This window comes from Cimex lectularius, unplaced genomic scaffold, assembly GCF_000648675.2.
Source record: "Cimex lectularius strain Harlan isolate CLEC.00 unplaced genomic scaffold, Clec_2.1 scaffold162, whole genome shotgun sequence".
NCBI lineage: Eukaryota > Metazoa > Arthropoda > Insecta > Hemiptera > Cimicidae > Cimex > Cimex lectularius.
The window spans coordinates 313,289-327,915 of record NW_019393086.1 but is presented as its reverse complement, the minus strand read 5'-3'; positions in this window follow the sequence as shown (position 1 = coordinate 327,915).

The following is a 14,627-nucleotide window of genomic DNA, read 5'->3' as shown; positions in this document are numbered from 1 at the left end:
TGTGACCCGTGAACAGGCAATACTTCAGGAGGTTATTCTATATATTAAATGGGACCAAAATGTTCTAATTGTCCGTACTCTGATTTTCAATTGTATTCAAAATTAATCAAAAAAGGACAATGTAGGGAAAGCATTCGGGAAAACCGTAAATAGTTTAAAGTGTAACCATGCTGTATGTAAACAATATTTAGCAAAAGTAGGTTTACTTCCATCAGCACTCTGCGAGTACTGCATTGAAGAAGAATCGATGGAGCATATAATTATGAAATGTGTAAAATACAGACAGACAAGAAACGAATTGTTTGATGCGCTAGGGAAAATTGTGGATACGCCTTTTGACTACAGGGCGTTATTATGCTCAGGGAGTATAAATGTGTATAACTTGTTATTTAAGTATTTAACAAAATTTCATCATAATGTATAAAGGGAAGCATTAGGAGAATCGGGTGGTTGTGGTTGCGGCCGGGCGTCGCGGGGGCCTCTGGTCTGTGGGGTCGGTGCTTCGGTGACTTCCGGTGCTCTGGATTGTGTTTCTACCCCTGACTGGAGAAGGATGTGAATGGCATGGCACACATGCACATTCTTCGAAAACAGTCAGCCACGGTTTATAAAACAAAAAAATACAGTAAGAAAAAAGGAAGGAATGCTGGCTTTCATGGGGGTGCAGTGCCGGGGGTAGATGGGTTGCCCCATTCCGGTGGTTCGCGGGGCGTTGACTGCGGCATGGCTAAACATGGTTTATGGCTATAAAACCAATACCAAACAAAGAGAAAAAAACAACTTTATCTCAACCAATACCTTAGATAAAGATTAACTAATTGAAAGATGTCATTTTGTCAATCGGACCGCGAAATCTAATGAATGTAATCAAAATATTTTATTTTTCGCGTTAATTTTACCTTCCTCCAACCATTACCCACAAAGCCGCATCTCACATAAAATTACTTTAAATACTACCTACTGAAATTTGTCCAGTAAGACAATAAGTCCTTTTTTAAATTTGATTATATCAACGGGAAAAATATTAAAATAGTTATAAGATTCATTTCCTTTTTAAAATTGTAATCTTAAATAAAATAACAAAAACGTAGAAGATAAACTTTTACGAGTTTACAAAGTTCTTTTATTTAACTAAGATTTTCTTGCCTTTGTATATACAGGGTGAATTGCTACTCGTGCTACAAACTTCTCCAGTAGATTCTTCACCCTAAAATGAACAAAAAAGTTCATATTGTCCATGGTCCGATTCTCAACCATTTCAGAGTAATTTCGCTTTTTATCGATTTTGAAAGATATCACGTCCTGGCGTCGGAAAATCGTGATATCTTTTAATCTAAACATTTCTCTGAAAATCTAATAGCACCGTTGAAATTCCCGTTAATTTTTCAATAAGAAGATGACGGTGGCAAAATGTTTGGGCTAATTTTTTGTGTTTTATTTCAGCCAGAACTACAAAAAGAGTGGAAAATTGTGTAAATCGGAAAGTGTATAAAGTAATCCAGAGTTTCTAATTTTAGTCTCAGAAGGCAGCAAATTTGAGGAAAACTACCTGATTTAATAACGCTTCCAACGCACTCGTCATTTTCTTATTTAGTGGTTGTGAGACCAAGATGTTGATGACAAAAAGAGAAAAAATGGTGGTTCAAGGATTGCTAATGTTTGAGAGTGACTTGCTACTCGTGCTACAAACTTCACCAGTAGATTCTTGACCCTAAAATGAACAAAAAAGTTCATATTGACCATGGTCCGATTCTCAACCATTTCAGAGTAATTTCGCTTTTTATCGATTTTGAAAGATATCACGTCCTGGCGTCGGAAAATCGTGATATCTTTTAATCTAAACATTTCTCTTAAAATCTATAAGCACCGTTGAAATCCCCGTTAATTTTTAGAGAGAATCAAAATCATAATTCCATTGAAATTTTTTAATTTAATTTAATGCCCATTTAGTATGTAATGCTTAAGAAGTTTACAAACAGCTAGAAGGTCAAGGAAGAAAGACCCAAACGTTTTGCCACCTTCATCTTCTTATTGAAAAATTAACGGGGATTTCAACGGTGCTTATAGATTTTAAGAGAAATGTTTAGATTAAAAGATATCACGATTTTCCGACGCCAGGACGTGATATCTTTCAAAATCGATAAAAAGCGAAATTACTCTGAAATGGTTGAGAATCGGACCATGGACAATATGAACTTTTTTGTTCATTTTAGGGTGAAGAATCTACTGGAGAAGTTTGTAGCACGAGTAGCAATTCACCCTGTATTTACAGATTATATTGCCTATTGAAATGTTTCTCGTTTTATAATGACGGTTATCACCAGTGTAAAATTAATTTGTTGAAGTAGTGAGGAGCGGTCAAGAATGAGGTAGTTTAGAAAAACACCTTTTTCATTTTTTTGCCGACGTTTCGACCTTGATTCGTGTCATCTTCAGGGAATAAAGTATGGTGATATTCTTGTGGTGTCATACTGGTGTTGTGATGTAAAATTAATTGATATAGATATTAAATATCAATATCTCACTGGGACTCTCAACAGGACGCACAAGAATATCACATCTACACAGAAATCAAACACTTTGAGCCCTGAAGATGATCTCAATAAAGGTCGAAACGTTGGCATGATAAAGAAAATGTTTTTCTAAAACCTACGTCACACCACATGTCACGATCTCCAAATAATAATGTAAAATTAATGTTTGATTGCTAAAAATTTGATTTTTCGGTTAAATGTTTAATGTTAATTTTTTAATTTAATGTTTAACGTTAAACATTTAAATTAAATTTAAAATTAAGATATTGATCATCCAACTTTTTTTTGTCTCGTTTTGCCTCTGCTGTACTAATTGGAGTCATCAGGCTCTCTTGACGGCTTATTAAACTCATTAGTTTCCTTATATTCCAGCGGGACGCGAGACATTCTCAATGTTTTTAGTTTTTTATGCCGTATTTATTACTATTGATAACTGTTTGACCGGGAAGATGATTTATCTCGCTCATCCCAAACAATATGGCTATTAAGTCAGTTGTATAAATACTGGCCACTTAGCAAAGGAGATCCATTTAGTGTGTCCTTCCACTTTCGGAATCATTGCTACCCTTGTTGTCTATCTTTCATTCATCCCAATTCCTAGTGATTTTGTATGGGTTGTCATCTAGTATTCCACTTCATATTGATAGTCGAATAATGTTTTCTGAATAATTTTTCTTTTTTGTGGTAGTTTAGTGCTCCTGCATCCTCTTGAGCATGCAATTTTCAATGGGCGGGATTCAACAGATATTCTCCTAACGAGCTCCATAGCTGTTTATTGGTAAGTGCTTTATTTAAAGAAGTATATATTGAATTAATTTATTTACATTGTTATTGAATAAATAAAGCGATTTGTATTGTATTGAGTAAGGAGTACGATTATGTATAAATAAAAAATCCCCTACTTTTTATCACTTGCATGTCGGAATTTCCGGCTTCCCCGTTTTAAAAATAGCTGGCTAGAACAAATGCTGTTTTTTCCGGTCCGGTGTCGGAAAGTAAAAGTGATTCATCCTCCGATATTTACCCGGCGGAGAACCTGTTTGAACATTTCGCCGTATAGAATAAAATAAAAAGGTGGCCGTGTAATTCCCAGGGCGTTCACACTTGGCGGCCGCTGCAGATGTGGGCCAGTTTCCGATGACTCTGAGGAGTGGGGTCCCGAAGACGAAAGGTCGGGAAAAAACAGAATGAAAGCAGGATGATCATGTTGGAATGCAGTAAATGACTGCATGAACTCTGAGATTTTCAAACTTTGGTTTTTCACAAGTCGGTACAAAATATACATTTTTTTTCATCTGTACAACTTAACTTCTTTATGAACACCTAATTTTATACGACCAAACATATCTGATAACAATACAACCATTTATAAAGATAATTAGAATTATAAATGAAAAAGAGCATTTTATGAACTGAATTTATTTCATCGCCGTATTGCAAAAACAAAAAAACTACAAAGGCGTGTTGAATAAATTTTCTAAATATTATTCAGTCTAATTGTAAAATCTGATGTAATCCAAAGTAATTCTTATTTACATAAATCATACCAAGCCTCTCTTAATTTAACATGAACAACTGTTGCACTCATTTTTCCACTTATTGTCATTGCTTTATCACCATAACAATAATTATTAATTTTCCCAAATTGTACAACTTTTCATGTCAAAATAAATAAAAAAACATTGGTTAACTTGATTGTCCCACTTAAAGGCTGTCGCGGACGATAAAGTTTGTAAAGAGCAACAAATTTCTTAATGCTGAATATTTCAACCAATAACATGAATTTTATTAAAATAAATTTAATAAATAAAAGAGTTTTGATTTATTAACGACGAATGGGCACGGAGAGCTTTAGTGAAGTACACTTCATTTTCAATCATTAAATTCACTAATTTCGTGGTCCGCTTGACCAATTAATATATTACAATTAATGAAGGTTTTTTTTAGTTGAGATAAAAGAAATTAGTGAATTTAATGATTGAAAATGAAGTATACTTCACTAAAGCTCTCCGTGGACATTTCATTTGTCGTCGAGAATCCAATCCGATTACACGACATTTGAAAAATGGCAAAAAGGAGGGAAAATTCAAAAGGTGGGGTTGAGATGGGAAGCTGGTGTCCGAGTGGATCGAGGTCACGATGGCTCAAGTGGTAGAGCAGTAGCGTATCTAGCCGAAGATCGTTGGTTCGAATCCCGCTCGTGACATTGACTTTTTTATCTCACAACAAAAAACCTTAATTAATTGTAATATATTAATTGGCCAAGCGGACCATGAAATTAGTGAACTTAAATTTAATTTTTATTGCGACATTTTCGTCATACGGCAGGTTCAAATTGAAAGATTTATTTTAAAAAAGTTTCTTTTTAATTTATTGCTTTCTTTAAACAATTTACAAAATATTTTTCGAACTTTTTAAATTTAATTTACATGCAGTTAACCTAGTTTCGAATATAATTTTACTATCAAAGGGAGACTACCGCCGTGGGATGGCCAATTTTAATGAAACTTTTTTTTGCGATACTAGGTCGAAAAATGGAACCTAAGTCTGATTATATTCCTATTCTGTTTTTCTGCCTATGGGGTGCATGTATATCAAGGTGGTATTTGCAGAGTAGTTCACTATATGGAAATAAATTATTTGCTTTATTCATCCTTTATTTTAATTTGTCGAGTACAGTTTTTAATTTAATAAAACAATTCTGTCATATTTTCCAACTAAATATTTCCTTTTGCTAAAAACCACGATTTTCCCATGATAGATGGTTTTTGGCGAGATCTGATTTACCAAATTCCTCGAATAAAGGATGCGGCGATCCTAACGAGTATACCATTCGAAAGCTCACGAAACAAAGCAATTTTTGTAAAATTCAACCAATACATAGGAAATTTTGTGAATTTTTGAAATTCTTCAAAGATCTTTCACATTTTAAATTTTATAGGCTTGTGCCAGGAAACTGCCCTAAGTTAGACTGGAGAGGGTTCAAATGAGTCAATCCTTAGACTCAATTTGCTGTAAATTTTTAAAACAACTTCAGATCAGTCCTACGATTTGGAAATGCCGAAACAAGTGTATCAGACCAGCACAATGAGATTAGGCAGATCAAAATAATCAACAAAAAACAAATTATAATTTTTATCTATCAAAATGTAAATATACCTATATTGACCAAAGCTATATCATTCATTTCGTTAGTACTCGATAGTACTCTATGATCCCAAACCCAAATAAAAATTTAAACTCCCCTTCATCTTACCGGCGTATGATTTTGTTACCTGTTCCTACGTTATACGAAATAATCATCTATAAATCAAATAAGCATTAATCCAACCAATTATCTATATTGTTATTGTACGTCCAACATTTTACCAGACCATCAATTTAGCTTTCGTGCACATCATGACATTACTCATCAAATTCACATGATTACATCATGTTTCGAACAGAAATTTTAAGCGACTGGAGTGTTTTTAGATGTTTCTCAGGCTTTCGACAAAGTGTGGCAGGGAGAGGGACTATTACACAAATTAAAAATATTTTTACTCCAGGCCTATTATCTAATTATTCAATTATACCCCAAGGAAAGATTTATCGCGGTAAACTAAGGATCGGAGACTTCCGAAATGAAGGCGGGGCTTGGAGGCGTGTCACAGGGGGCAATACTCGCACCGTTTTTGTTTACAATTTTTACTTCTGTCACAATGGAGCAATCTTTTGAAAATAAAGTTTAACACCTCAAAGTCAAAACACGTCAGCTTTACACTCTGCTGTGAGATTTATCCTAGCATGTATGGTATATGGTATGGTATGGTGGAAGGGATGCCGGGAAGCGGGGCTTGTATTGCCCAGGCACTGCAGCCTTCTGGCTTATTGTACCTTCCCAGTTCCCTAGTTTAGTCAATAGACTCAATCTTTCTTCTCAGAAGTATCAGGTCATTGACTGTTATTTCTGCAATTTGGTTCCCTGAGCCTTTTTCGTACGTTAGGTTAAACCTCCATTGAGCTGTTGCTTCGCATTCGAAGATGATATGAGTGGCTGTTTCCTCCTCCTCATTACATAATCTGCAAATGGGGTCATCGCTGTATATACCCATGTTGTGTAGATGTTTTCCCAGATACCAGTGACCGGTTAGTAGTCCCACCACTCCTCTGAGTTTTGCCCTCTCCAATTGCAGCAGTGTTTTTGCCAATTTTGGTGAGGGTTGTTTCAGCATAAGTTTACTATGTCTAGCACCGCTAGAGTTTATCCACTTCTCTCTTTGTTTTGTTTGGATCCATTCTGCGATGGAGGATTCTATGTTTGTTTTTGTTATCCCAAGGATAGGTTCGGGGCCTATGTATGGTCTTGCAGATCCTCTTCTGGCCAGTTTGTCCGCCTCTTCGTTACCCAGAATTCACCTGTGCCCTGGCACCCAAGATATCATCAGGTTGTTGTGTTTTCCCAGGTTTTGGAGATTTTGGATACATTCACTGACTAGTTTTGATGTAATTCTTTTACATGCCAATGCTTTAATAGCTGCTTGACTGTCTGATCTTATGAGGATTTTTTTGTCAGTGTAACCTCTTTTAAGATTTTCCAAGACACAAGCGTTGATGGCATGTATTTCTGCTTGAAAGACCGAAGTGTACTCCCTAATGAGTTTGACTGCTCATATTTTGGGCTTGTACAGAAAACGCCTGATCCGGTTCCTTCGTTTGTTTTGGAGCCATCCGTATACCATATCATTGTATCTGGTGCTTTCCTGTGTTCTTCCTCTCCTTTATAGTCTGTTGAGACTTTATAGGAAGTTGTGAAGATTGTTTCCGGGATCATGTAGTCAGTCCCCATTTCTACAATAACAATGGGTGTCTGATTTTATTGATTATGGTTGTATGCCCGAATTGTTTGGTTCCTTTCCAATTTAATTCTTTTTGGAGCCTAAATGAGCTTTTATATCCGCACAGACAATTAAAAAAAAAGACTCTTAACAAACGATTTAAAATGGTTTATTACCTGCTCAACCGGCAATCAAAATTTCCATTAAAAACAAAACTTTCGACCTACACATACCTACTCAAACCTATTTGGACGTATGAGTACCGACCTTATGAGATCGGCTAAATATTCCAATATTCAAAGATTACAAAATTTTCATTCCAAAACTTTAAGGCTAATTGTTTCTGTTTGCTGTTTAAGTAAACAATAACAAACTTCACAGAGATCTTCACATGTCAGCTGCTTTTAATTCCGTCCATTATTACAAACTTTTTTACCATGAATTACAACATCACAGGTAATTCTGAAATACAATTACTCCATGACCTACAAGTGCTCCGTCCACGGCTGGAAAGAATATGATTAAGGGATCTCAGGGGGGAATGATTAATCCAGAGCGGCTGCCAATGGATAGCTTCTTCCCATTAATGCCCATTAATGCCTATGACAAAATTAAATCCTGTAATTCATATACAGTTGAAGATGTAAATAAAGTTAAAAAAAATCCAATTAAATTTTCCATGTTTTAAAATAAAGTTCCTGCTGTCCAGAACGAATGGATGAATTTTTTGAAATATCGATTGCTCTGGGGTTGCTGTGTATGAATTGTGGTGAGTGAATGTAATTTATTAGCGTGAGTGGAGGGGGTTTATTTTCTAATCATTCAAAGGAATATCATGTACTTTGGGAAGTTCGATTGAGGTAAAGTGTACGAATGAAATTTATTAGCGCGAATGGAGGGGCATATCTGTAACTACTCCGAGAAATATCGTGTATTCTAGGTTAAGAAGAAGAAGAAGAAAAATAACTTTATTCTGGGACTGGTGTCCCCTAAGAATAATTTACATGAAATAAATAAAGGAAGTTCCTTCTATGAAGTTAAAAGTAAAAAGATAGAAATCTTGGCACTATGTATACCAGTAAGGCAGGCCAGAAGAGAAAATTACTAGAATATTAAACAAAAATAACAAATGTTAACGTGAGGTCTCTGTTTGGAGGGAGATGAGGTGATTATACAGGTGGGATTTAAAGGAGAAAAAGGAGGCAGCGAATACAAAGGGGAAGGGAGTTCCAGAGTTTAGGGGCTCCGATCAGAAAGGATCTTTCGAAGGTATGGGTTATATGTTGCGGAAGGATAAGGTCAATTGGGGATGAGCTTACGAGTGAGATGTAAGGAGATGAATTGGAGGGATTGGATGATGTAAGGAGGACGACGAGTGTGGATGGACTGGAAAAGAAAGCACCCTAGGAAATACTGAAGGAGGGGAATAGCCAGGAAAGTTGGTAATACAACCCCGCCACCCGGTATCCCCGTGGGGTGCCGTACACAAATCTAATAAATACATAATATGCTTCAATCGCGCGTTCTCCCCCTCCGAGAGACCACGGTATGCCATACAGCTATAATCGAAGAAGGGAAGTATAAGGGAAGATACAAGGAGTTTGCGGGTGGAGAAAGGTAAGAGAAGCCAGGACCGACGAAACAGGCTGAGGGAGGCAATGGAATGGCGGCAAATTTGGGAAATGTGAGAATGCCAGGAAAGGTTTTGGTCAAAGACTACTCCTAGGTTTTTAACCGAGGAGCAGAAGGGGATGGGGTGGTTATATAGCATGAGAGGTGGAATGCTGGGGAGGGAATTGAGGAGTTGCCTGGACCCGATAATTATGGCGGTGGATTTGGACGGATTGAGGCCTAGGGAATTTTTATGAACCCATTCGTTGATGGAGTTTAGGTATTTTCGAATCTTGAGAATGGCCGAGTGAAGATCGGAAGGGTGGAAGGATATAGGTTAATATGAACGAAGTCTGTTATTTAAAGTTAGCTTTAAAAAAAGTTAACACAAAATAATTTTTTATATTTTATTAAATTAAATTTTCAATTTTCTCTTTTTTTTAATCAGTGAAACGATAAATGTAAATTATCGAGTTCTCAAGGAAAACTTCAAAAACTCCAGAAAGAATGGACGAATTTTATGCAAATATCGATTACTCTGGGGTTACTGTGAATGAATTATGGTGAGTAAATGTAATTTATTAGCGAGAATGTAGGTGTTTATTTTCGAACAATTCCTAGAAATATGGAATACTCTAGGGTAGTGTGAACGAAGACTGGTGTGGAAATGTTATTTATTAGCGCAAATGGAGTGGATTTTTGCAACTACACTCATGAATATCGAGTACTCTTCAGTAGTGTAACCAAGTCTTGTATATGAATGTAGTTTAATAACGCAAATGGTGGCGTTTGTCTATCACGTTGTAAAGTTTGGAGATTTTATTGAAGATCATCTTCACTCGCTTGTCGGCCATATTAGTACTAATCAATTAAACGAATATTTTGTAAAATATTCGTTTAATTGATTAGTACTAATATGGCCGACAAGTGAGTGATGATGACCTTCAATAAAATCTATTTTGTAAAATATTCCTATAAGCCTGTGAAATACAAATAAAATGTGATAATTTTATACTAATAAGTAAATAAATAGCTTAAACTAAGCGAACAATAAATAATAAATATGAACAGGGATAAGGTGAAACTTCAAACTCCGAGGTGAACTTCTGTTCCTTAACACTCCCCCTTGATAGGCTACCAGAAGGATAGAGAAATGTCCTTTCTGGGCAATGGAAGGAAAAAAGAAACCATCGTGCACTTCTTGGCTAAATATACCATTCCGTCCGAGATGCGTACTTCATATTTGGGTAGTGCTGTGCTCTCGGAAGAAAGCCAAAATTTTAAATGAGCCAAGCTTGCAGCTAATAAAATTTGTTCGTCACGCCTGATTTTACCGCTGGAAACTGGTAGAACAGTTCAATTTTTGATTTATTATAAATTTTTTTTACTTAATGGCATATAAATCCAATCTTATTCTGGTTCACGAGATTATTTTGTTTTCTTTTTCTATCTAATTATGTCACAAAACAGAAAATATTATTATATTTTATTGGCTATTTTATTACCTTTTATCAATATTTTATTAGTAATCTCGACTCCAAGTAGACTCATATTCCATTCTTGTAAATACTTACGTTGTTTAAAAGGGTATGCTTTGTTTTTTACAATAATTGTCAAATAAAGTATTATTATTATTATTAAATCCATTATATTTCGTGGTCCGATTGACCAAATAACTTCTTTTAATTAATTAATCTTTAAGTAAGGTATTGGTTGAGAAAAACATTCAGTGTCACGAGCGGGATCCGAACCCACGACCTTCGGCTCAATACGCCGCTATTATTATTATTATTATTAATGTAAAATAAATAAAAAAAGTTTTACGTTCTTGTCCATGTGTAATTTATTGCAATGAAGGTGACATTATGTGAAATGAAGTAAACCTAGGTATGGCGAATTTTTTATCTTGGAAGATGTCGGATGTAAAGCTGACTTCGTGAGTTTGAACTTACTACTTAGTCCTGATTGTATTAATAAAAACAATTCCTCAAAACGTCTGCAATCAGACGCAAAATCAACCCCTCCAAGGAAACGTCACTTATATATTTTTTACATACGAAGTCCCACTTCAAAGTCTCCCGAGTCGCCGGAAGACTTTCTCTCCCTGGGAATCCCCAAGTCGGGTGAATAGTCGCCGGTTCATCTTTTTTTTCGGACGAGAGCAAAATTTTGGTTATGATTAGTTTCACCTCGGAGGTCTTACGGTCGGGCTTTCCCCTTCAAAAGACCGTAGGATTCGGCAGAATTGTTTACCTATTAACAACGGGTCGCCAAGCGTTAAAGGCTCAACAAAACCTGTTTAGTGTTTATATTATACACTGCAGCTTAAAAATAACTCACTATTTTTTATACTTTTTTTATCTGCCAACGCCTTAGCTAATTTAATTACTTAATCATTAAATATTTATTTATAAATACTTGTTTAGTTTACATGAAGCCAATCAATATAAATTACAATGCATATTTTTGTAAATTCTAAATGTAAATGTTTCTATGCCAAAGAATCTGTTCTAAATGAAAAATTGTACAATCTATTGTATACAACATATTCAATATATAACATTATATAATAATTTGACAAAAAAGAATAGAGTTGAAACCTGGAAACGGCAATGTAGGAAAGTTCTGCTTCTGGCTTCTGAGATTTGCCACTGCGACAGTAATTCTCGGTATTGCATATGGGTGAAATTTCGATCCGACTCAAAATCCCACATGATTTCAACTTTGTTTGAACGTCAAGGGTGAATAACTGTGTTAGTCACGTAGGCCATGTCCGCTTCAACTGATAAGAAATAATCACACGATCTATTTATGGTGAGTACCCACCGATCTTAGTAAGCACGTAGTTAAAAGAGTTGGTGGTCTGTGATCAACCTGGATTTGGCGTCGTCCAAATTAATTCGGAATTCGCGGTAGTTGACGCTGTCTACCTTTCCAACACTATAGAAAAAAAATTATTTTCAATTAATTAATCTTTAATTAGGCTATTGGTTGAGAAAAACAGTCAGTCACAAGCGGGAACCCACGACCTTCGGCTCAATACGCCGCCTAGTCAGACTCCATTATTATTATTGGTCATACAAGCCTAAGGGAAATGTTTAAATTATGGAATAAAAATTCGAACTTCTAATTAAAAAACAGGAATAAATTTTATTTAATCTGTATTTAGGGTATTGGTTGAGACAAAAAAAGGCATTGTAACGAGCGGGATTCGAACTCACGACCTTCGGCTAAATACGCCGCCATCTGAAATACCATACTTCCATATTTACGTGAACCTATGCTAGGGATAAAAAAAACAAAACAAATACAGAATCCTCCATCTCAGAATGGGTTCACAAAAGACAAAAGGAGAGGCGGAAGAACTTCAGAGGTGCTAGAAACTGTAAACTTATTAAAGAACCCTTACTAAAACTGGCGAACTGTTACATCTACACAAGGTAAAACTCAGAGAAGCGATTGAATTACATAACGGCCACTGGCATGTGTGAAAATACCAACAAAACACGGGTATATTCGATGAAATCCCATTTGTAGGTTATGCAATGAGATTTAAGAAACTCCCACCCTCATCAAGCAACCGCTCCATGCAGACATAACTTAGGATATCCAGAAAACCCAAGGAAAAAAATTGAGCAATATCAGTCAATGACCTAACCCTTGTTAAGAGAAGGCTCGAGTCGATTGAACTGATAACGAACTAGGACAAGTACCAAAATGTTGGAGTGCTTCGGGAATACAAAACCCTAGGTTCCTAGTTAGGTATTCCTAGGTATCATCATTAACTGTAACTGAACTAACATTGTCAGCTTATTACATCTATTAGGTTTCGTGGTCCACATGACCAATAAATTCTTTTCAATTAATTAATCTTTAATTAAGGTTTTGGTTGAGATAAAAAAGGCAGTGTCACAAGCGGGATTCGAACTCACGACCTTCGGCTAGATACGCCGCTGCTCTACCACTTGAGCTATCGTGACTTCGATCCGCTCGGGCAATAATTTCCCATCTAAACCCCACCTTTTGAATTTCCCTCCTTTTTGCCATTTTTCAAATGTCGTGTATCTATTTGATTCTCGGCGACAAATGGCAAAAAGGAGGGAAAATTCGAAAGGTGGGGTTGAGATGGGAAGTTCGTGTCCGAGTGGATCGAAGCCATGATAGCTCAGGTGGTAGAATAACGGCGTATCTAGTCGAAGGTCGTGGGTTCGAATTCCGCTCGTGACCCTGACTTTTTTATCTCGACTAAAACCTTATTTAATTGAAAGATACTAATTGGTCAAGCGGACCACGAAAACTACTGAATTGAATAAGTTAAAATGAAGAATATCTTCACTAAAGCTCTCCTCATTTCAACCCTACCTTTTGAATTTTCCCTCCTTTTTGCCATTTTTCAAATGTCTGTGTGTTTTTTTTTTCAACCAATACCTTACTTAACTATTAATTAATTTAAAAGAATTTATTTGGTCAATCGGACCACGAAACCTAATCTATAGAAAAAAATGTATAACTGCATTCCTTTGAAATAATATGAAAAAACCAGACAATATACATACCAAGTGTGTCTTTATTCAAAGACATGTTCTTTTATTTCTACGCTGTCTATTTTATTGTAAAATTAAGTATTGTTCCAGAATTTAATTTTTCACGAAGAATCTGCTAGTGCTATTAGAATTTTAATAAGCGGGCTCGTTAACCTGACATGGTGATCAGCTTTTATTTTCAAATGTAATGGCCTATATTTTCACACGTTTTAAAAATTCTTTCTATTCTAAAAAGCAATATAACGGAAAAAACAATTATCGATTTTTTATGGAAATATTGAAGTTTTCCTTCAGAACTCGATCATTTTAAATTATCGTGGAAATGAGTGTTGTTGTTCAAAGTTAGCTTAAAAAAATAAACACAAATTAAATTTTTATATTTTATTGCATTATATTTTTAACTTTATTTTTTTTCCAACCAATTACATGATAAATTAAAATTATCGATTTTTGAAGGAAACATCAATACTTCCAAAACGAATAGATGAATTTTACGCAAGTATCGATTACTAAGAGGTTACATTGAATAAATTGTGGTGAGTGAATATAATTTATTAGCGTGAATGGAGGGGCTAATTCTCCAATCATTCCGAGAAATATCGAATACTCTGGGTAGTTTGAATGAGGTAAAATGTGTGAATGTAATTTATTTGGGTGAATGGGGGGGGGCTAATTCTCCAATCATTCCGAGATATATCGAATACTCTGGGTAGTTTGAATGAGGTAAAATGTGTGAATGTAATTTATTCGGGTGAATGGGGGGGGGCTAATTCTCCAATCATTCCAAGAAATATCGAATACTCTGGGCAGTTTGAATGAGGTAAAATGTGTGAATGTAATTTATTCGGGTGAATGGGGGGGCTAATTCTCCAATCATTCCGAGAAATATCGAATACTCTGGGTAGTTTGAATGAGGTAAAATGTGTGAATGTAATTTATTCGGGTGAATGGGGGGGGGCTAATTCTCCAATCATTCCAAGAAATATCGAATACTCTGGGCAGTTTGAATGAGGTAAAATGTGTGAATGTAATTTATTCGGGTGAATGGGGGGGCTAATTCTCCAATCATTCCGAGAAATATCGAATACTCTGGGTAGTTTGAATGAGGTAAAATGTGTGAA